This window comes from Ursus arctos, unplaced genomic scaffold (genome assembly GCF_023065955.2).
Source record: "Ursus arctos isolate Adak ecotype North America unplaced genomic scaffold, UrsArc2.0 scaffold_12, whole genome shotgun sequence".
Taxonomy (NCBI): domain Eukaryota; kingdom Metazoa; phylum Chordata; class Mammalia; order Carnivora; family Ursidae; genus Ursus; species Ursus arctos.
This window is the reverse complement of record NW_026622786.1, coordinates 27283215-27305974: the sequence shown is the minus strand read 5'-3', so window position 1 is coordinate 27305974 and position 22760 is coordinate 27283215.

The window sequence follows — 22760 nt, the reverse complement described above, 5'->3', positions numbered from 1 at the left end:
TGTCCTGTGCTGGCTTCACCCTGGGGCAGGAGCTCCTTGTGGTTACAGCACATAGTACTGGGGCTGCATGCTTTGTCTTTCTCCTCTGACTGTGTGTGTGAGAGAGGGAGAAAGGGAGAGAGAGAGAGCGCGCACCTCTTCTGCAGCCACTTAACAAAAGGCTTTTTCTTTGCTTTTAGTTGGGTTGGACCAGATTGAGTCACATGCCCCTGTCTGAACCAATAATTCCCTCTGGCCTTTATTCAGATATCATCTTCTCCGTCAGACCTTCTCTGACCGGTCTGTCTAAAAGCACAAACCAACTTTGCATCTTCATCTCTGTCTAACTCACTTATTATCATCTAACTAGCTATGCCTTTTACTTAGCTCTTCCTTTGTTTGCCTTTTGTTCATAATCTCCATAAGTGCAGAGATTTTGTATATTCTATTTCCTGTGGTATCTTCTTTGTCAAGAATAGTATATGACTTAGAAGTCATCTAAGAAATATTTTTTGATTGAATTAGTGATGAATGCAGCCAGGGGGAGTTCTTGGGACTGTTGGCTTTGGCTTTTTCCTGTTTTTATCAGCTTAATTGATATATGATTCCCGTACCATACAATTCACCCATCTGAAGTGTACAATTCAGTGGCTTTTAGTATATTCACAGGGTTGTACGTCCATCACCACAATCACTTTTAGAACATTTGTATTACCCCCCCAAAGAAACTCCTTTTCCTTTAGCCATTATTCCCCACCTCCTTCATTCCCCCCAGCCCTGGAGCCATGAATCTACCCTCTATCTCTATAGATTTGCCTGTTCTGGATGTTGTATGTAAGTGGAATCACACAATATGTGGTCTTCTGTGACCAGTGTCTTTCCTTAGTATGTTTTCAGGTTTCATCCATGTTAAGTATTTTATTTCTTTTTGTTGCTGAATAACATTCCAGAGCATGGATATATTGCATTTTATTTATTCATCTGTCAGTTGATGGACTAGCCTTCGTTCTTAAACCAGTCACTGTGACGGAGGGATGGGTTTGCAGTGATTGATTAATGACAATCCCAGCCCCTCTTCCTTGTCTCAGTGCCTTCAGCTGAAGCGCAGCCTCACATAAAGGGAGGGACATAATGGATGCTAGTGGTCAGCCATCAGCAGATCGGTATCATGTCATGAAAAGTTTTTTCTTTTTTCCTTCTATCTTTGCATTGTCATATTTTCCTCCTTCCGGTCATTATTATTGTTTTATATTGGAGGGTCAATGGCTTGTGGCATCAAAAGGTAAGCCAGCAACAGAGTGAATCATATTAGCTCTGTCTTCAGTTTAATTTCTTCATAAAAAAAAAAATCTCTCATTTTTCAATGGACACTGAGGTGTTACTCTGGAGGACTGCAATAAAAAATATCACCATTCACCTAGAATGTAAAATATTTTCCCAAGGCAGTCTCTTCTTAATTTCCTGTGTTCTGTCTGTTGGAAGGCTCGCTGGTGCAAAGCCAATATGAGCTATGCTATATTTCAAACAAATGCCTTTTTGTTCTGGAGGACTGGGTATTCTTTTTCCTTTTCCAAGTAATTAACCCAGTCAGGGAAAAACATCAAAAGTCATTTTGTCCGTTTTTGTTTCCCTTTTCCTCTCCGGTCAAGGTTGGAACATTCTTCTCATCAAGAATATTTCCAAAGACAACTTTGTGTAGCCAGTGAGGACATCGTCCACACTTTTTAATTCAGTGGCAGAGGCTTTGGGAAAACAGCATGCTACTTGTAGTCCAAGCAAAAAGGTGTAAATGGCTTTATTGAAAATCAATATGCTCTTGTGAAGTGCTGCTCATTTCTGAGTTCTTCACCATTTGTCGTTTTGCACTGATGAGAGTTGGAAGGAGGTTTACAGCTGTGGGTCTCCGAGTTTGAGGTTTTATTTTTTCTCCTGTGTTTTCTACCATGAGCATAAGGCTAAGGGAGCATTTGGTGTTTTATTTGTTTGCTCTTTGGAAGAAGAGATGTGTGGCTTTTTTTTCCCCCTCTTTGATAACTGGAGTTGAAGTCCCTCCCACTAAAGGATGTAGCTGTCACTCACAATGTGGTCTCCTAAGTGAGGTCAAATTTGGGCAGAGTTTGGAAGCCTGTTTGGGTTTCTTAAAAATTCCCTCAGGATGCTGTAGAAACTCTCCTTAATCCCAGAGAGTGAAAAGTTGAGACGTTGGGGTGTTGAGTTCAGTTACTGTAGGAAGGCAAATGTCTTCATACTCTGTAATGAATGCTCAGGTGCCTAAGTTAGATCTAGTTCTGATCATTATTGTAAGAACACAAATTGGTTTTAATTGGTCACAGTTCTGGTGAAAGATTAGCTGTGAGATTGGATTTATCAAAATTTATGTGCTAGTTGCTGTTAATATGGCAGCATCTGAGGAAGATCAGGGTCATTTGTAATGACTTCATTTGATTTGTACAGATTTCGATGAATTACAACATTTTTCCTGTGCTGAGAAACTGGATATTTCCTCATAAATTTCCATTGACCCTTTAAAAAGTTTAACCTTCATTTTAAGCCTAGAGATAACATAAATCTGAACAGTGAGGTATGGGTGATGGTAGCTGTGTCACAGCAAGGTCTTAATGAAATAGAGCCTAAGAGGGGGCCATAGGAGAGAGAGGACTGGGAAGTATGCCCTTGGACAATTTCTTAATGAATCAATGTCTAAGGGTCACTTTATTTATTTATTTATTTGGTGCCTTGCAAATACATGGTATTCAATGCATTTAGTTGACCTGAACTGAATGGGATTTACAGAGAGAAAGACAGGTGACCCAAAATGATTTTAACTCTTGATTGAGAACAGAGTGTTTTACTTTTTGGTGTTCTGAGTCAGGAAGAGGGTGAGGATAAGCCCAGGGGTAGTTAAATAGTCTTCTTTCTTTCTTTCTTTCTTTTTTTTTTTTTTAAAGGTTTTATTTATTTATTCGACAGAGATAGAGACAGAGCGAGAAAGGGAACACAAGCAGGGGGAGTGGGAGAGGAAGAAGCAGACTCATAGTGGAAGAGCCTGATGTGGGGCTCCATCCCATAACGCCGGGATCATGCCCTGAGCCGAAGGCAGACGCTTAACTGCTGTGCCACCCAGGCGCCCCAAATAGTCTTATTTCTTAGCTTCACATTTTTTCCCTATAAAATTCCTACCTACACCTAAGCAAATAACACTCCTCTTTGGCCTCATTTGTTACATCCTTTACCCAGACTGGTGCCTTTGTTTCTTTTCAGTAACATCTGGTCCTGTCCTGAGACCTGTAAGCAATCCCAGCAAGGCTTGCGAAGTCCCTAGAGAGGGGCTCTTATTACGAAGTATTACTAATACTCCATACTGTAACTTAAACATTGCCTGCTGTATAATTTGATTACTAGTTAATTAGGATTCTGTTTAATTTGATCAGAACTTCTGGAATTAAATCATTTTATATTAAAAAAATTATAAAATTTGATTGTTCCAAGAAAAGATTATTAGAATGCCAATCAGGTGGTTAGAAAAAATTGTCATCAAATAATAAGACTAATTTTGTAAACGAATTGGAAAACAGCCAGCAAAGTCAGCCTAAGCTTGTTCTCAAAGTGTGCCTCCAGGGAACTGAGAGCTAGCAAAAATCTTCCTAACGGTTCTATGGGCCGACCTCTTGTAGCTCAGATGTTTCTAATAAAACAGTGACTACAAATTTATTGTTGCATGGATTGAAAATTTACTTGTGATATTTAGTAAAAAGCCTAGGCGTAACCATCGTTGTTTTGACTCATTCAGTGAAATTATTCATTTACCTACTTGTATATGCATATCTTTATTTATTTTTGGTGATTCTTTGGATAACATAAACTATATTACTCCTGAAAGGCTTTCTGGAATATATTGTGCAGAGTTGAACCATTTATCTGGTAGTATTTGGGCACCCAGATCATCCATTTCTTTTCTTCTTGTATGTACTACTGTTATGTCAGATTGTAGGTGAGGGTTGATGCCATTTATTTAACGTGTATTGAGAGGAAATGGCCTTGCAGGCATCTGTTAGTAAGATTTTAAAATGGTTTCCTGGGACATTTGACTCACCTCAGTCTGGCTTGACCAGGTGAGAAAAGGCAAAAGGATGGCTAGCACTGGCCAGCAGCTTTGGTTGCCCCAGTCAGTCATAACTGGACTTCTCCATGTTGAGGTGGCATGATGTTGAATTTACCTTTTCCTTTCACAAAATATGACTAATTTTGGGACATTTAAAATACATAGTACATGTTATTAAATAAATGAGGAATACCATATGGAGTTTTAAAAAAATAATGGAGAAACTTCTAACTACTGAATAGTTTGTTGGAGCATGTGATCTAATATGCTATGTTCAGTTTCCTTATGGAATTTCACAGTTTGCCAGTTTTGCTTATTCTCTCTACTGTACTGTGTTTTTGTTTGATTGGTTAGTTCTCATAAACAAACCTTTTATCTCAGATAAAGGCCCCTATTAATCTAACTTTCTTTCAGAGAGATATTTTTCTATTGCTTCAATTCTCTCTTGGCAAAACCTGATAGGTTTCCCCCCACCTCTCAAAAACCACGTTTTGTTTCCTTTGTTATTTTTTGCCAGAATTTCACTTAAGGAAAAGAAAAATGAAGTAGATATTTTTTCACAGATGTAAAACAAGATCTTGGAAATTCTATAGATCATTATTCTTAAGAAATATTGGTACTAGAATGTATAATATGGCTTTGGGGGAGAGTGTATCTGTCCCACTGGTCAGGTCCTGGAGATTACAAGAAAAAACACTCACTTATTGCCCCAATAGAGGAAGATTACTGGAAGGATATATCAAGAACTTGAGTATAAAAAAAGTTTTCTCCTGTATCAGTTTTCCTGGACTCTGTAATATGCAGTTAGTTTCTTAAATACTAATAATATATCAATAACAATGATGACATGTTAATAGCTAACATTTATTGAGAAGTTACTAGGTGGTACACACGTTACAGGAATTATATAATTAAATCTTCAAAGTGGCTCCGTAGGTTAGGTATATTACCTTCATTTTACAGATGAAATGGTGACTTGGAGAAGTTAAATAATTGTCTAAGGTAAAACTATTTTTAAGTGGGAATGGGACTCCAGATAGAATCCAGACCTTCAGCTATATTGTGTGTTGGGTTCATATACATTTTTAAATGGTTAAAGTCGCATCCACTGGCTCAAAAACCTAAAGGTAAAGATCTTTTTTCCCATCTTTACTTCTTCTGTGGCTCCCAACCCCTCCAAACCAGTTACGTCCTCTTATTAGTTTCTTTATAGTCACCTTTAGTTTTCTTACTGCACATATGAACACATATGAGTATATATTTCCTCGCTCTTTAAAACACAAATTGTAGCATTTATATACACTAGACTGTGTGTGCTTATCTGTATCTTGTAGAGCCTGGCCCTTAACTCCCATACTCATTCCATCTTTCATGACCATCTTTGAACTGTTTAGCTCTGTATAGACCAACCACCCTGGTTGGGTGGTTTAAGCACATTCAAAAATGGAAAGCCTGGTAGGGCAGAGTTTATGCCATCCTTCTCAAAAGTGGCTGCCCCTCTTAATGTCCAGTCCATATACGATTATCTTACAATGTGTTAACTGATTCCTCCAATGAGGCTGAGACTGGCTCCATCTAGCATGGGTGAGTAGCAGTGAGTTAGAAACACTCCTCAGAAATTAAATGTAAATGAGGTAGGTGCAGACTTCTTGGTATCTCTGTATGTCCTTTTAGTGTAATAATATATATATATATATATATATATATATATATATGTATTTTTTTTAGAGAAGTTTTAATTTCACAGAAAACATTGAGTAGAACGTACAGAGGGTTCCTATAGACCCGCGTCCCCATTGATGCATAACCTCCTCCGCTATCAACATCCCACACCACAGTGGTACATTTTTTACACTAAGTTATTTTTTTTCCTTGTTTTTATAATGTACTAACTCCAAAACAAGACTTATATTTAGTTGACAGTATATTGAGAGCATCTGGTTTCCTCAAGGCTCTATGTAGTCCAGGCTCAGTAGTAAGTGAGGGGAGGGTGAGCAGAGGGGCTAAAGGCAAATAAAACATGGTGGTGCATGCTCTCAGAAGCTCAAGTCCAGTTGGGAAATCAGACCACAAACATAAACTGACTGGGGAATTCATTTCCTGAGAAATAATACACTAGTAAGTGGAAAGTAATACCCCTTAAAAGGCACATTTACTACTTCAGCAATATAGATCTTGAGATCATGTGAACATGGATTGGGTTGAAATTTACTTTCTATACCACTTCAGGTAAAGGGTAGCACCAAGGGTGTAAATTAGTGTATGGAGGCCACACTTAGTCTATTTAAGGCAGTGAATCATTTTCTAGTATTTCCCAAAACACTTTAGCATCAACCACTTCAATGGCAACAATATGCTAGTAATTATTATAAATGGTTCTTAGTCACTTATTAAAACAGGTCCAATGAGAGCTTTACTTGACAATATTTGGCCTTTATTCAACATTTTTTGAGCCACTTCTCTGTGACCACAAGAGGCAGCATGATGCCATGAAAAGAGCCTGGGTTCTGGTGCCAGCGACTAGCATTTTTTTTTTTTTTTTTGGTACTTTAACCATATACTAGCCTGTGGCCTTGACTACGTGACTTTGCCTTTCAAAGCTTCAGCACTTTATGATGTTGATGTGAGGATGGACGAGACAACTCATTTCAAGTGCCCTGCATGGTGACCAGCACATAGTGGTTTCAACACAAATATATAACCTCCGTTCAAAAAGTTGGAGAAACCAGACTCTTTATAGAGCAAGACTGCCAAATCTTAGCCAATAAGGAACACAACAAAATGATTTAAAAAATGTACATATTATAATTGCCATTGACCTACCCTCAAGTTCTTGTAAACCACTGAGATTTTACCATGGGGTTGAGTTCAATGAGATTGATGGAAGACCAATTAACTAGTGAGTGTGACATGTGGCCCCATTTCAGGGTACGTGGCCACTTAGACCCTGGGCGTGCAGGTAGGAAGGCCTTAAGAACCTGCCACATTTCGAAGGCCTCAGATGACTCCTCAGGTGCACATGTTCCCCATTAAAACATGCTGAGCTGTTGTCAACAGCTCAGGCACTGCAGGGCTGCTATGTAGTCATCCCGGTTGGGAGGCAACCTGTAGGTCACCTGACTCTTGGATGGTGTGGGTGTCTTTCAGCAAACAGGCAGTGAGGCCAGTTATTGATTGCTCCCCTGTGAAAGAAAGATATTTGTCCAGGAAGCACTTGCCAAATTGCTAGCCAAGCTTCTCTGTACCCTGGAACATTTTATCCACACACTGCTTCCAACATAGCCTATCTTCTAAAGAGGTTTCTATCATTAGTTTTGGAGAGAGGATTTCATTCTACCCTGCAGTCCCATTTTTTGACTGGTGGTCTTAAGAGGGTTATTACTTTGTTAGCTAAAGAGCACTAAAATTTTATGACATGCCATATGGAACTAAAGAATTAAGGAGGTGACCTCCTTTGTATGGTATTATTAATTCTGATTATCACCCATCTCCTGCCTTCAGCCATTTCTCTGGCCTCTGGATGAAGTCTGTACCAGTGGTCTGAAATAATATTGTTTTGGCTTCCAAAAGCTGTAATTTCCCTGAGATGGCAGTTGTGGTAGAGCACTTTTTCCCTCTTTCCAATTTCCTGGATACATCCACACATGGAACTGAAATGGCCTCTTTCTACCTGCTGTGTGCATAGGACCTCTACACCTGTTCAGTCATGAGACCACTAATGAGGCCTCTTCTGTCCTATTCAGGATTTTGACGGAATATGAAATCTCATTACCCAGAGTCAATGAATGACATCTGTTCCCCATTCCCCTCCCGAAGCCATCATTTCAGCTGCTTGGTGCTGTGAAAAAGATGTGCCGCTCAGAGAGAGAATTAGAGTCTAGAAAAGAAGGTGTTCCTCCTCTGTCCAGCAAGAGGGCAGGTAGAGCTTTTTAGTGTTCTGGTTCCTATTTAGAGCTTTGTCCTGAGAGAATTAGCATAAAAGAAAATTTCATTATTACTGGCTTCAAAAAAAAAATTCTGACTATTTGCTTCTGAAACAAATCAAAACCTGACAGTATGGGGTTTTCTTGGTAAGGAAGATACGGACAATCTTAACCTGAAAACATCCAGGTAAATGGGTAAATGATTAAATGTTATGTTGATTTAAAATGGATATGAATATAAAGGTTATTTATATAGTTTGGTCTCTCTCAGATCCTTCTTTTGGGAGGAAGAGGGCTATAAATAAATATACGTGAATATAAAAAGGAAATATATACCATAAAATTTTTTATTTGGGGACTACTCATGCATAGTGACATATGTAATACAAAATCAATATAAAATGCTGTACAATTAATTTATCCAAAATATTTCATTGTTTTCATTCATTATTCATTTATGGAAGTGGCCACTACATAAGTATTTATTGAACATCTACTATGTGCCAGGCATTATAATTGCTGCTGTGGATACAAAGATGAATAAGAGTTCAATGTTTAGAAAAGGAGACATGATAAAGTAAATCATTATAGGCTTTGTGGGGTGAGTCCTACAGCTGATGGATTGGAGAAGTGGGATCATCCCTCCCTGAGGCATGAAGCCTAAGAGGGGTGGAATTGTTAGCTGGGTCTTAGGGTGGCCAGGAGGACACAGGCAGGAAGCTATTCAAGGCGGAGGGAGCATGTATATGTATGAAGGCAAGCAGGAAGGAAAAGGGATCTCAGGTTTGGAGTCTTACAAGTACCTCTACTGGTGGGAGAATATGCTCTGAGAAGAGAAATGATATTGGACAGGGTCTTCCAGGTCACATCACACAAGACTCTGTAGGCCAGTAGAAAGTTTGGGCTTTTTGCTGCAAGAGGAATTTTATTCTACTTTGTCAGGAGTAGACTCTCAATAAAAGTTTATTGAGCAAAGCTGCATTGCACTGACAATTTTTTAATTTTTTATTTGTTTTGCAAAACTGTTACGTGCACATGGTAATAACCGCACTATAATTGATTGTTTTATCATGAAAACAAGCCTGCAATTCTACTCCTTCCCACCCAGATAAGGTCCCACTCCCCAGAGGCAAGCTAGCTCTCTTCTCGTCCTCCTCCTCCTCTGCCTCCTCCTACTTCAGGCGGTTTTTGCCATACTTTAGATAAGATGTTTAGCTTTTATTTCTTGTTTGATCTTAGGTAACACCTAGTGATGACAGAGGTAAAGGATGATGATTTAATTCACTTTTTTCTGTCCCTTCTTCTCTTCTGCTCTGGGTTAGATTCTCAATGTTGTGATTACTGTTACTTCTTCCATTAACTACTGTCGTAACTTTCAATAACATGGATACATCTCTAGCTCTTGTTCAGTCAGATTTGGTAGTGTCTTTTGATTCACTGCTTTATACAATGGATACCTTTCCCCTCTGCTTTCCTCCCCACTTCTTCCCACTTTTGCTCGGTCCATCTTTGTTAGCTGCTCCTCTTTTATGATTGCTTTGTCAAGGTGGTCAAGGTTTATGTCCTGTACTGCGAGAACCTGCGAATGTTGGTCACGTTAGTCAATGATGACAGGTCACTGTGGGATAGGACACTGCTTTGATCTCTGTGAGCCCAGTGTTGTCAGTTAAGCCAGGCAATGCAGACTATTCTTAGCGTTAAGATCAAAGGCAAATAAATTCCTCTTGCTTTCATTCCATGAATTGCTTGAAAATGATTCATTTTACTTTATAGTTGGAATCTCACTTCCGTGTGCACTCTCTGTTGTTTTCCTGGCATTCTATTGGCTTTCCATTGTTCTTGCACGGTTTTCTCTGAAGATAGCTTCAATTTCTTCTTTAAATTCTTAACATTGCCTTCCATCCTATTGAGGGCTCATTCCAATATTTCTGAAATCCTCCCTCCTGCAAGCCTCTTCTGTTCTACTGGACCCTGGAGTGGTGGCTTCCTGGGTGCGTGGCACAGCCGCCATGCTGGAGCCCTCGGTATTGCTCTCCTGTGTTGCACCACTGTTTCCTGGTTCCTGTGTCATCCTTTTTGTTTGTATCCTTGTTTTGCTGGAGTCTCTCCTTAAGGAAATTCTCCCCAAAATACCCTTTCTCTTATTTTTCAAATCCCTTCAGTCTTTATATTCCAGTCCCTTTCCACTCTCCTTCTACTCAGGCAACAATTTTAATGTACTCACTGCATCATTTTGCATGTATATGTTCTTGCAAAATGTTCTTTTATTTGCACACATTTGTTTCATTCAAGTAAACAGCATTGTATTACTGTGCTGGTCATTTGCCTGTTTCCTCTCAGATCCATTCCCTGAATTTTTCTTGCTGGCTTCTGTATCACACGCCAGGGCATGTCCCGTGCAAAGCGCATTTCCCACGCATCCCTGGCCTCTGGTTGGGTTTTGAAGAAAGCATTGGTGTGAGATTAGGGGAAAGGAGGAAGGGAGAGAGTGGGGTATTCCTTTGCCCTGCCTCTGCCTCGTGGTGACTTGGACAGTGGCTGCATCCCCGCTGTGCTGCCAGCACCAACAAGGTAGCCCTGACTTCTAAGCTCTAGTCACATCCACCTAACATCTTTTCCCTTTATTCCCCCAACACATGCATCTCAATGGCGGAAATATTGCCTCCAAGGAAGCTTAAATGGTTCTTGGGGGAGGGGAATCTTACTTTTTTTAGTACAGTGCGTAAAGAGCTATACAGTGTATCACGGTGGGGGGATTATTAGGGAAAAATCTACCTAAAAAGTCTTCTCAGAGGAATGATAATGAAAAAGAAAGACCACAGCAGTTGTTGATTTGTGGTTTGCCTTATATTCCTCTGTCTTTTCTTTCAACCCTTCTAAAATCTTTTTAGTTTTCTATATTAACTGCCCTCTATTTAACTACCTGGCTTAAGTTCTGCTTTCTTGGAAGATCCTTACTGACATAATTATGTATTTGATTTTGTTCCTTACGTTTCCCCCCACTAAGCATTGTATTTGGTAGACCCATCTGTGTTGCTATGTACAGCTAACCCATTGCTTCTGGCTGCTGTGGAGTATTGTGTGGTGTCCCTCTGCCGTAGTTAACACAGCCTCTCTCTCATTTTAGTGTAAGGATTGCCTCCAGTTCCCCACTCTGCAGAAAAGCTGCACCAAGCATCCTCACATACGAACCCCTAAGGAGCTGTGAGAACTACTTGGAGGTAAAGATGTATGAGGGGAACTGCTGAGTCACGAGTACTATCATTTTGATTGCCAGATTGTTTTCCAGAAAGTCTGCATCATTGTATATTTTCACCCACTTTATAATTTTGCCAGTCAATAGATATAAAATGGGATCTCCTGGATATCTTTGTTTGAATTTCTCTGATTACTATTTTTTAAAAAAATAACTCTTCTTATATTTGTCACTCTTTTGGTTTTCCTCTTTTGCAAATTGCCTATTTGTTTTTGTCTATTTTTCTTACTGTGGTTATTTTTCTTGTTATTTTGTAGGTGTTCCTTAAATATTCTAAGTAGTGACTGGTTTAGACATAGATATGTATCTTAATCTTTCAGGTGTCCACATTGTCAATGGTTTCAAATGGTAAGTTGAACTTAAATTTTGAATGTAATGAAATTATGAATTTCTTTTTAGTTTTCTAGTTCATGCTTTAGGGAGTTTTAAATAAAACTCCCAAATTTCTTTCCGGCCCCTGAACAGTGAAGATATTCTCCCACATTTTTGCCTTTTAAGTTTACGGTTTTCTCTTTCATTTTTTAGCCTTTAATTCATCTGGGGCATAGCTTTATATGGAGTTTTAAGTAGGGATCAACAACTGTTTTCCCTATAATGAGGTCATTGCCCAGTATCTTCTACTGAACGCAATAGATGTGTCGATGCTTTCTGTTCTGTTTAATTCATTTATTAGTCTCTTCTTGCGTGAATACAACATGATTTTGATTACTATGATGTCTTATCCTTTAGGGAAGCTTTCCCCTCCTCACATCTCCTTTTGTTAAAGCTGGTTTAGTTATGCATGGATGTTTATTCTTTCTTATAAATGTTAGAATGTATCTATCAAGTTCCTCATAAAAATCCAAATAGGCATTTTGATTGGAATTATATTGAAGAATGGTACATTTTTGAGTCTTTTCATGCATAAAATATCTGTACCTGCCCTCAAACTTAACTGATAATTTGGCTGGGATGGTTGGAGATGATTTTCTGTGAGAACTTGGAAAACATTGGTCCATTGGCTTCTAATATCTGCTGTGTTGGTGAAAAGGCATCCCTTGCAGGTAATTGGTTTTGCTCTCTGGAAGCTTTTAAGGTCTTTTTGTTAAATTCAGGGTTTTGATATTTCACAGTGATGTGTTCAGGTATAGGTTTTTAAAAAATTCATCATGCTAAGCATTTTGTTTGTACTTTTAATCTGGAGATGCATGTCTTGGTTTTGCACTGGGGAATTTTCTTATATTATTTCTTTAGTAATTTCCTTCCTTTTAATTTTTTTGTTTTCTCATTATGGAATGTTTATTAATTGGATGCTGGTACTCTGAATTTTTCAAGGAATATTTTTCATGTCTTTGTCCTTTTGGTTCAATTTTAGGAAATTTCTTTGGCTTTATTTTCTAGTTTTCTTCTAATAATTTTATTTCAAGAATAATTTTAAATGTCCAATATCTTAAACTATAATTTTCACTACTTACTCCTTTGTCATAGCTCCCTGATTTTGTTCTATGAGTGTGATACCTTTTTTGCTCTTTTTGTCTATAGTAATTAGACTTTAAAAATTATCTTTTTTTCCCTGACTCATTTTTGAGGTCAGTCAGTTTTTCTATTTATCCTTCATACTTCTGGTTCTCCTCAGTTTCTGGTCCTAAGTGGTTATCTCTTCATCTATAAGAAAGTGAGATTGGATCCTGGAATGGATTTCCTTTCCCATCATAGAGGTAGGAGTGTTTCCCCTAAGGTCTCTTGTCTGGATAGAAATTCTCAGAGAAGCTCGGTGTGGACTGGGTGAGGCAGGTCATGTCTTTATGATGGTCCAGGGGGAAGCACCTCACAACCATGGGCTTCCAGATGCCAGATAAGAAGGTCTTTTCTTGGGGAAACCAGAAGACATGCTGTAAGTATTTGCTATTCCCATCTGTTCAATTTCTTTTTTTTTTTTTAAAGATTTTATTTATTTATTTGACAGAGATAGAGACAGTCAGCGAGAGAGGGAACACAAGCAGGGGGAGTGGGAGAGGAAGAAGCAGGCTCATAGCGGAGGAGCCTGATGTGGGGCTCGATCCCATAACGCCAGGATCACGCCCTGAGCCGAAGGCAGACGCTTAACCGTTGTGCCACCCAGGCGCCCCAACCATCTGTTCAATTTCTTTAGAGAAGATCTATTGGCTTTTGATCTAGGAGTAAATGGTGTCTGCCTACATTCTTCCTTAGCTGAGGAGGTGATAGCTTGCCTTTTTAGGGATAGAATTTGCCTTGTACATGGTTTTAGAAGCTCCCAGGCAAGACTGTGTGTCTGTCCATGGGGAATAGATGGCACCCTCACTATAAAATAATTAGAGGAGGTTTACTTACCAGGACACTGTATAGGATGATAGGGGCATAAGGAAACCATAAGAAATGGTGCAAAAACTCAGTGTCTTGGGAGCACCTGAGCAGTTCCCATGATGAGACCCAAAGTTACCAAGAAGGGGAGGGGGAAGTTTTTGTAGAGTCAGCCTTGAGCGGAGCAGTGACCTTTGGTGGACAGACTCAACCATCTGTCAGAGACCTTGTAGGGAAAGAGTCACCACCCTCCTCCTTTCCGTCTCTTACAAGTGCTGTACATTAGCTCAACCCAGCTGAAAGCAAGAAGGCATGAGAACCAGTTGATATGTTCCATCCAGATGATCTCCCAGGACTGAGACTAGGGTGAGAAGGGCAGAGAGTGGTCTGGCAGGGCAAATGAAAAATAGCATAATAGGTCTACATTGTTCAAAGCTTACCTGTGGCTTCCATGTATTTTGAGAAGGCTTGATACCTAAAGCTGCTTTTGTTTGTGTACTAGAGATTGAAATGAATCTAGGGGCCTTCTAGCTTTGGGTGAATTTGATGCCACTATTTATTAATATGCCACAGAGGTAATCTGTAGTGAGGGTATAACAGGGTGAACCTAGTTGGACTTCAGGCTCTAAGTCCTGAAGTTGAACAAATAGAGTTACTTAACCTGGTGAGATACATGACAGAAGTAGAGTAGGGGTGAGATATTTCTAGACACTAAAATGAAAATCGCTAGTGACTTTCTTTATTTCAGTAATTGGTAAGGAAATTTTAGGAAGCTATGATGAGGAGAGACATGGGCATTTGAAACATTTTAGCATTTAGCATTTTTTGAGTTCTGGAGTCCAGGTTCTGCTTTGGGTTCTCTTGCCTAGAAAGCAGAGCTTCAGTGGACTTCCTTCATCTCAGCCCTGGTCTTGGTGCAGAGTCTCTGGATTTTGGGCCCAGATGCTTTCTGATGTTTGCCAGTTCAATGTTTGGAACGTTGTTGGTTCACTTTACTCTTCTGAGTGCAGATGGCAACTTCTCAGATCATTGGGAAGTGGGAAATATTTTGTAACCTAATTCCTTGCCCCTGGGACTAATGCGATGTTGCAGGGTTGAGGATGGAATCCTTTTGAACCTGATTGTCTTGGTTTTCTTACACTCTAAAATGACAGAGTATGCAAAGACAAAAATCTAAACACAAACTTCTGCCAGGATTTTTTTTCTCCGCACCATTTAATGGGCTTTGTTTGATGGAGTGCAATAAACCACTGCTACCTTTACCTCTTTTTAAATACCTTAGACTCGCTACATCATTTTCTTGGAGTTGTAATCTCCACATGAGTATAAAGAGATGCTACTCTGGCCACTCTTCATGCTCAAAAGCAACCATGCTTTAGAAAGTAAGTGGCTTAGTTTTCAAGTTGATACAGACCCTCCATTTCTGACCTTGACGTTAGCAGACAGTGGGAAAAAAATGAAGCAACTTCCTAATTTCTTTCAGGCCATGAGGTAAGCCTTTGTAAGTTATTTTTTTTCTAGAAAATTATCCATTATGTGAAATTGGGAAAAAATAGTCTGTTATGATTCTTCAAATTTTCTTTGAATCTGAGATATTTTTCTACTTTTATTTCTTATTTTGTGTATTTATTTGCTTTTACTGTTTCTTTCTTAGAATTGCTAATGATTTGTCTGGTTTTCAGTGTTTTTAACCAGTTTAAAGTTTTTTCCTCTTTAAATTCATTTGTTTTTCCTTATTTTTATTCTTTATATTGTTCTGCTTTTTAAAAGCTTATATTGCATTTTTAAAGTTGAATGCATAATTTTCATATTTCCCTTTTTCCTTTTTGTATTCAGTGAAGTATTTGAGGCTGTTATTTTCCCTCTGAATTCTGTTTTAGGTATTTTCCATAGGTTATCATGTGCATTTTTATTATAATTATTTTCTAGACATTCTTGAGTTTCTGTTTGAATTTTTCTAGCATCATCAACAATACGTAATAAAATTCTTTTAAGTCTTTTTTTTTTTTTTAAAGATTTTCTTTATTTATTTGACAGAGAGAGAGAGACAGCCAGCAAAAGAGGGAACACAAGCAGGGGGAGTGGGAGAGGAAAAAGCAGGCTTCCAGCGGGCAGGGAGCCTGATGCAGGGCTCGATCCCAGGACCCTTAATGACTGAGCCACCCAGGCACTCCAGGTTTTTTTTTTTTTTAACTTAAGTAATCTCTACATCCAACGTGGGTCTTGAGCTCACGACCCCAAGATCAAGAATTGCATGCTCTTCTGGCTGAGCCAGCCAGGCACCCCAAGAATACTTTATTAAAAGTATTAAGCAACATAAGGGAATTGTTTTAAATGATAATATTCTAAATAATCAAACTTAAGAAAATTAAGTTCTTAGTGATGAAAGTCAACGACAGTGTGTGAAAGAGTTGAAGTGATTTCTCCAAATCAGTAGCAAACTGCCTTTCCATGTGGACTTAGAGCCAGCTAAGGCTGGAAGAATTTATTGGGACAACTAAAAGAAGAACCAGAGGGCAAGTTTAGGGAAAACTAAAAAGAAAAACCTTGTTGATGTGTCAGCACCTGAAGCACATTCACGAAGAGCACTACCCCATCTCCTCAAGCCCTTAGTGATTTCTTAATGTCTGACCCACACAGTGCAGCTCTTGACTACACTGTGAGATTATAACTGCTCGTGCATTACACTGCAAATTCCCTGAGGCCAGAGACTGCCATTGCAGTAATAATCCCTAGTGTTCACTTGACTTAATTGTACTATGGCGGATCAGGGTTGGTGAGACCAACGTTTTACCAACACTAAACAATTGAAATGCCATTAAATGCATTTTAAAAGTAAATAAAACTTCTAGAAGGCATCGGTTTCGAATCTAACTTAGTTTCATTGGTGTACAAATCTGCTCTGGATCAATCACCAGTTTTAACTGTTTGAGAATTACTGCTGCCCTGTTATTTATGCTGATGCAGGTTTCTCTCAAGTGTCACAGTATTCAGAAAGTGAGTCTTTAAAAAGTTTTCAAAGTGTCCCTTACTTTGAAATTATATGTCTTCTGCACTTGTATATTTCTTCGTTTGGTCTCAGCAGTCTCAGCAAAATGCTTGTGTTATTGTCTGACCTTTTCACAAATTATGGCAGTGCTTAATGGTACACTTCTCTGGGCTTGGTCTTCTCTCAATATGTAGATATTTGTATCACACTCAGAATGCTTCCTAGATCTGCCTGCTTGGGCTACAGAAGTGGGGGCAGTTGTTGCTTTGGGTGTATTTTATTTTATTTTATTTTATTTTATTTTATTTTATTTGAGAAAGAGAACATGAACATGGGGAGGGGCAGCGGTAGAGAGAGAGAAGCAGACTCCCCACCAAGCAGGGAGCCCGATGTGGGGCTCTATCCCAGGACCATGGGATCATGACCTGAGCCAAAGGCAGATGCTTAACCAACTGAGCCACCCAGGTGCCCCTCCTCTGGGTATTTAGAAAGCAGTGCCAGTGCAGACTGAATGCACCACAAGCACATAAAAAAATAATTTATTGCAAATTTGTTTATATGAAGACACAGGCATAATATTTAAAAGTCCATAGTGGGTAAAACCACTGTATTTAGTGATTATTGCATCTCTTCTCAATCAATAATAATAATAATAAAAAATAATAGCAACAATACAAAAACAATAAAAATAGCAGTTATATCGAGTACTTACTCTGCATCAGATACTGTTCTTTGCTCTTGCCATGGACTGACTCACTAAATCTTAACAATCATTGTATGATGTAGCAACTATTACTTTCCCCATTTTGCAGATAAGGGAACTGATACACAGAGAGGTTAAATTTCCCAGGTCTCTGAACCAGTAAGTGGCAACTATGGAATTCAAACCCCAAGCAGTACACACCTTTATAGCCCTCAGATGTTACTATTACATATTGCTGCTTTTTTCTGGACCTCAAAGAAAACGATTTTGCTTGACTTTAACTCCACTATAGTTGACATAGAGTGTTATGTTAGTTTCAGGTGTACAATATAGTGATTCAGCAAGTCTATATATTATTCAGTGCTCATCACGACAAGTGTACTCTTAATTTCTTCACCTATTTCACCCACCTCCCCTCTGGTGACCATCTGTTCTTTGTAGTTAAGAGTCTGGTTTTTGGTTTGTCTCTGTTTTCTTTATTCATTTGTTTTGTTTCTTAAATTCCACATATGAGTGAAATCATATGGTACTTGTCTTTCTCTGACTGACTTATTTCCCTTAGCACTATGCCGTCTAGATCCATCCATGTTGTTGCAAATGGAAAGATTTTGTTCTTTTTTATGGCTAATATTCTACTATATATATTAATATCTATTACACGTAATAGATATGTAATATTACATGTAATATATATTTTTATAGCTAATATTCCACCATATATTAATATATAGTAATATATATATTACATGTAATATATTCTCTATTCATTAATCTATCAATGGACACTTAGGTTGCTTCCATATCTTGGCTATTGTAAATAATGCTGCAGTAAACATAGGGGTGCATATATCCTTTCAAATTAGTGTTTTTGTTTTCTTTGGGTATATACTCAGTAGTGGAATTACTGAATCATATGGTAGTTCTCTTTTTAATTTTTTGAGGTACCTCCATGCTGTTTTTCACAGTGGCTGCACTAGTTTGCATTCCCACCAGCAGTGCACAAGATTCTTTTTCCTTCACATCCCCACCAACAATTGTTGTTTCTCGTGTTTTTGATTTTGGCCATTCTGACAAGTATGAGGTGATATCATGATTTTGATTTGCATTTCCTTGATGATTAGTGATGTTGAGTATCTTTTTATGTGTCTGTTGTCAATCTGTGTGTCTTCTTTGGAGAAATGTCTGTTCATGTCTTCTGCCCATTTTTTAATTTATTTTTTTTCTTGGTGTTGAGTTGTATAAATTCTTTATATTTTAGATGGTAACTCTTTACTGGATATGTCATTTGTAAATATCTTCTCCCATTCAACTGTTGTCTTTTAGTTTTGTTGATTCCTTTGCTGTGCAGAAACTTTTTGTTTTAATATAGTTCCAATAGTTTGGTTTTGCTTTTGTGTTCTTTGCCTTAGGAGACATATGTAGAAAAATGTTGCTGTAATTGATGTCAGAGAAATTATTGTCTGTGCTTTTTTCTAGGATTTTTGTGGTTTCAGGTCTCACATTTAGGTCTTTAATCCATTTTTAGTTTATTTTTGTGTAGATTTAAGAAAACGGTTCAGTTTCATTCTTTTGCATGTAGCTGACCAGTTTTCCCAACATCATTTGTTAAAGAGACTTTTTCCCATTTCATATTCTTGCCTCCTTTGTCAAAGATTAATTGACCATATAAGCATGGGTTTATTTCTGGGTTCTCTGTTTGATTCCATTGATGTATGTGTTTATTTTTGGTCCAGTACCATACTGTTCTGATTACTGCAGCTTTGTAGTGTATCTTGAAATCTGGGATTGTGATACCTCCAGTTTTGTTCTTCTATTTTAAGATTGCTTTGGCCTTTTGGGGTCTTTTATAGTTCCACCCAAATTTGTGGATGATTTGATCTAGTCCTGTGAAAAGTGCTGGTGGTATTTTAATAGGGGTTGCATTAAATCTCTAGATTGCTTTGGATAGTGTGGACATTTTAACAATATTAGTTCTCCCAATTCATGAGCATAGACTATCTTTCCATTTGTTTATGTCATCTTCAATTACTTTCATCAGTGTTTTATCATTTTCAAAGTACAGGTCTTTCACCTCCTTGAGTAAGTTTATTCCTAGGTATTTTATTATTTTGGGTGTGATTATAAATGGGATTATTTTCTTAATTTCTCTTTCTGCTTCGTCATTATTAGTGTATAGAAATGGAACAGATTTCTGTATATTGATTCTATATCCTGTGACCTTACTTAATTGGTTTATCAGTTCTTGGATTTTTTTTTTTTTTTTTTGTGGAGTCTTTAGGTTTTTTTTATTTAGTGTCATGTTACCTACAAATAGTGAAAGTTTTACTTCTTCCTTACCAATATGGATGCCTTTTATTTCTTTTTCTTGCCTGATTGCTGTGGCTAGGAGTTCCTGTACTATGTTGAATAAAAGTGATGAGAGTGGGCATCCTTGCCTTGTTCTTAACTTTAAGGGAAAAGCTCTCAGTTTTTCCCCATTGAGTATGATGTTAGCTGAGGATTTTTCATAAATGGCCTTTATTATGTTGAAGTATAGTCTCTCTAAATCTACTTTGTTGAGGATTTTTATCATGAATGGATGTTGGAAAAATGCTTTTTCTGCATCTATTGAAATGACCATATGGTTTTTATCCTTTCTCTTGTTGGTGTGATGTATCACATTGATTGATTTGCAAATATTGAACCATCTTTATATCCCAGGAATAAATCCCATTTGATCATGGTGAATGATTTTTTTAACGTATTGTTGGATTTGGTTTGCTAATATTTTGTTGAGGGTTTTTGCATCCATGTTTATCTATATATTGCTGCTTTTAACACAGAAGTGTTGGACTTGAAGTAAATATCTCTTCAGTGGCTTAGACATTGCTAACAGTAACAACCTTCAGTGAAATAAAACAATAGGGGTCAACTATCTAGTCCATTATCTTTGGTTTTCAGATGAGAAATTGGAGGCCCAGAGAGTTGGAGGAGCAAAATCGCAGAAGTAGAAATGGATACAGCCAGATGGTGAATTCAGGTCTTCTGTCTCCCAGGGCAGATTGTCTTTTCAATGATGTTATGTTGTCTCTTGGTTTTTATCACACATTACCTTATATACAAAGTGGGAAATTTTGCTGTTCTTATTTTTAGTCTCTAGTTGTGCAAAAAAAGGATTAGAGACATAATATTTGTTGAGCACCTGTTATGTGTTGGCTCTGTAATAATTCTGGGATGCAGATGCTACTATACTCTTTCTCCGACTGAGGAAGCTGAGGCTCAGTAATGTTAAAAAACATACCCCAAATCCTAGGAATAGTAAGTGCTATTTTGAATTCTTACTCATTTGACTTCGAAACTGACAGTCTTTATGCTCACTAGGCTGCCCCCTGGTTAAGGACTTCAGAGTACAAAGACTTCATCAACTATGTATTTTTAGCTCTAGCTATTTATCCCTTTTTTTCCTACTGCAAAGATCCTTGTGGCTTCTGGAGATGTGCTCATCCAATTTTGCAAATATGCCTGCTTCAGCTATCAGTGATGTGGTGAAAGAAGAGGTTTATAGATCTCTCTGACTTTTGGTGAAAAACTTTGTGACTGATGTGCCTCCTAAAAAAAAATCCCCACTAGTGAGAAGCCCTTTCATTTGTAATTGCTTCTTAGGTGAGACTATCAGAGATCTCTCCCTAGCTGCAGTATCTGGGTTATAAATTGTTTGCACTTGGTCTTGCTGGGATTTTGTGGTTTAATTTCTCCATGCTACTCAACAGGGGCTACACTTAGAGGCACAAGAGCAGTTGACTAATGCTTAGCTGTCTTGCACCAGCTTGCACGCTTGATTATCTAGTATCCCAGAAAAAGAGTTTATATCCAAGATAATCCTTCCTCTGGACTTGTTTTCTTTCTGTGTTTTGACCGCCGCAGAAGCAGAAGAGAATCACCTTGCATCTAGAAAAAGCAGAAAAGGGGAAGGATTTTTGAACTGCCGGGTAGGATGGTATTGCTCCCTCAACATTTTTCCTGTTCTGCACAAGAAATCCTCTCACTACAATCTTTGTTGGTGGATCACAGACTTCAAATTCATGGGATCTCATATCTGACAGTCTCAAAGTCAGTCCAGTACATTAAATAGTTTAATAAAAATGAGGTAGATGGGCTGTGAAATACCTGTGAAGATTTGGTGAGAAATGTTGTTCTTTTTGTTGTAGCTGTTGTTGCTCCAGCGATTAAAATTCCAGGTGGGGCTAATAGTGTTTGTTCCTCATCTTTATTGATACTGTCTCTTTGACTCTTTATGAAATCTGTTCCAGAAATCTGATGTAAAAAAGCACGAGGACCTCCTTTTTAACTCCAGTGGTTGTGGTGACAGTGGTGAGCTTGAGTAGGGAAGCCTAAAGAATGAAAGCTTAGACCTAGGCCATTGATTTCCTTGTTCCTCTCATTTATCCATTATCTGTAAGGTCAGTGGTAATCAATCAAGCAACAAGAGGAGGTCCTGGTCTCTTTTCTTGCCTTCCTCATAAAAGCAGTAACAAGAGATGGGTAAGTAGCAGAGCTTATATGTTGTCCCTGGGTTCTATAACATCAGGCTGGCCTCAGCACCAAAAGACCATTTCCACCAGAAGGACCCAAGCAGTTCTTTACAACATACCATTATAGCAGAACTTCTTCCCTACCGCATGACAACCCAAATTAACATAATTCGTCTCCTAATGCGCCACACCACTTTCAACTTGCCAAATATATTTAAAGTACATTTCTCAACAGCACTGTCATACCCAATCAATCAAGTAATCCATTTACCCTCTCGCTCCTGGCTGAAGGAAAGGTCATATGTCTGTCTCGTAAAGCAAAAAAGAATTGTTACAGGCTGAGGCCAGTTCTAGCATGTTTCAAATGCCTTTGGCTACTTAAGTAGCCTAAACTTGACTGATCTCATGGTAGGGGTGAGACTACAAAAAACAGACAAAACAAAAACAAAAACCTTGCCACTCTTTGATGAAGGGCATTACTTCAGCTTTTGTTTAGAAAAAGGATGATTGTTACCCATGTTCAGGAAGTCTCTGTGAGTTTTCAGATGTTACATGGCAATAATCAAGAATGCCATGTGAAGGAATATTGGAAAAGTAATTAGATTTTCCTCAGTTCATTGTCTCATTAGAGGGCAGGTTAAAGTCCAAAGTAATGAAATTAAAATCTAACCATGGTTAAGACTGTGATGTTTTTTGCTGAGTGCCACCAGAGTACTTGGCACCACAGGGGATGTATGAGGACTCGTAGGCCCTGAGGCTGACGAGTGTAAGTAAGGCTTTAGGTAGGATTTGAGAGGGTTTGATTTGAAACAGGGAGGCTGAGAATGAATCTGCAAGAGGCCAGAACATAAGTATAAATCCTTTGTAGAAAAAGAATAGTATTAATGTATAGAAGTCTCAATTTGCTTAGCTTCCAGGTTATTCAGATTATGTTTATAGGACTAATGAATGGTTACTTTTCCTTTGTTAACATAGTTTTGTGGGAGATGGGCCCAT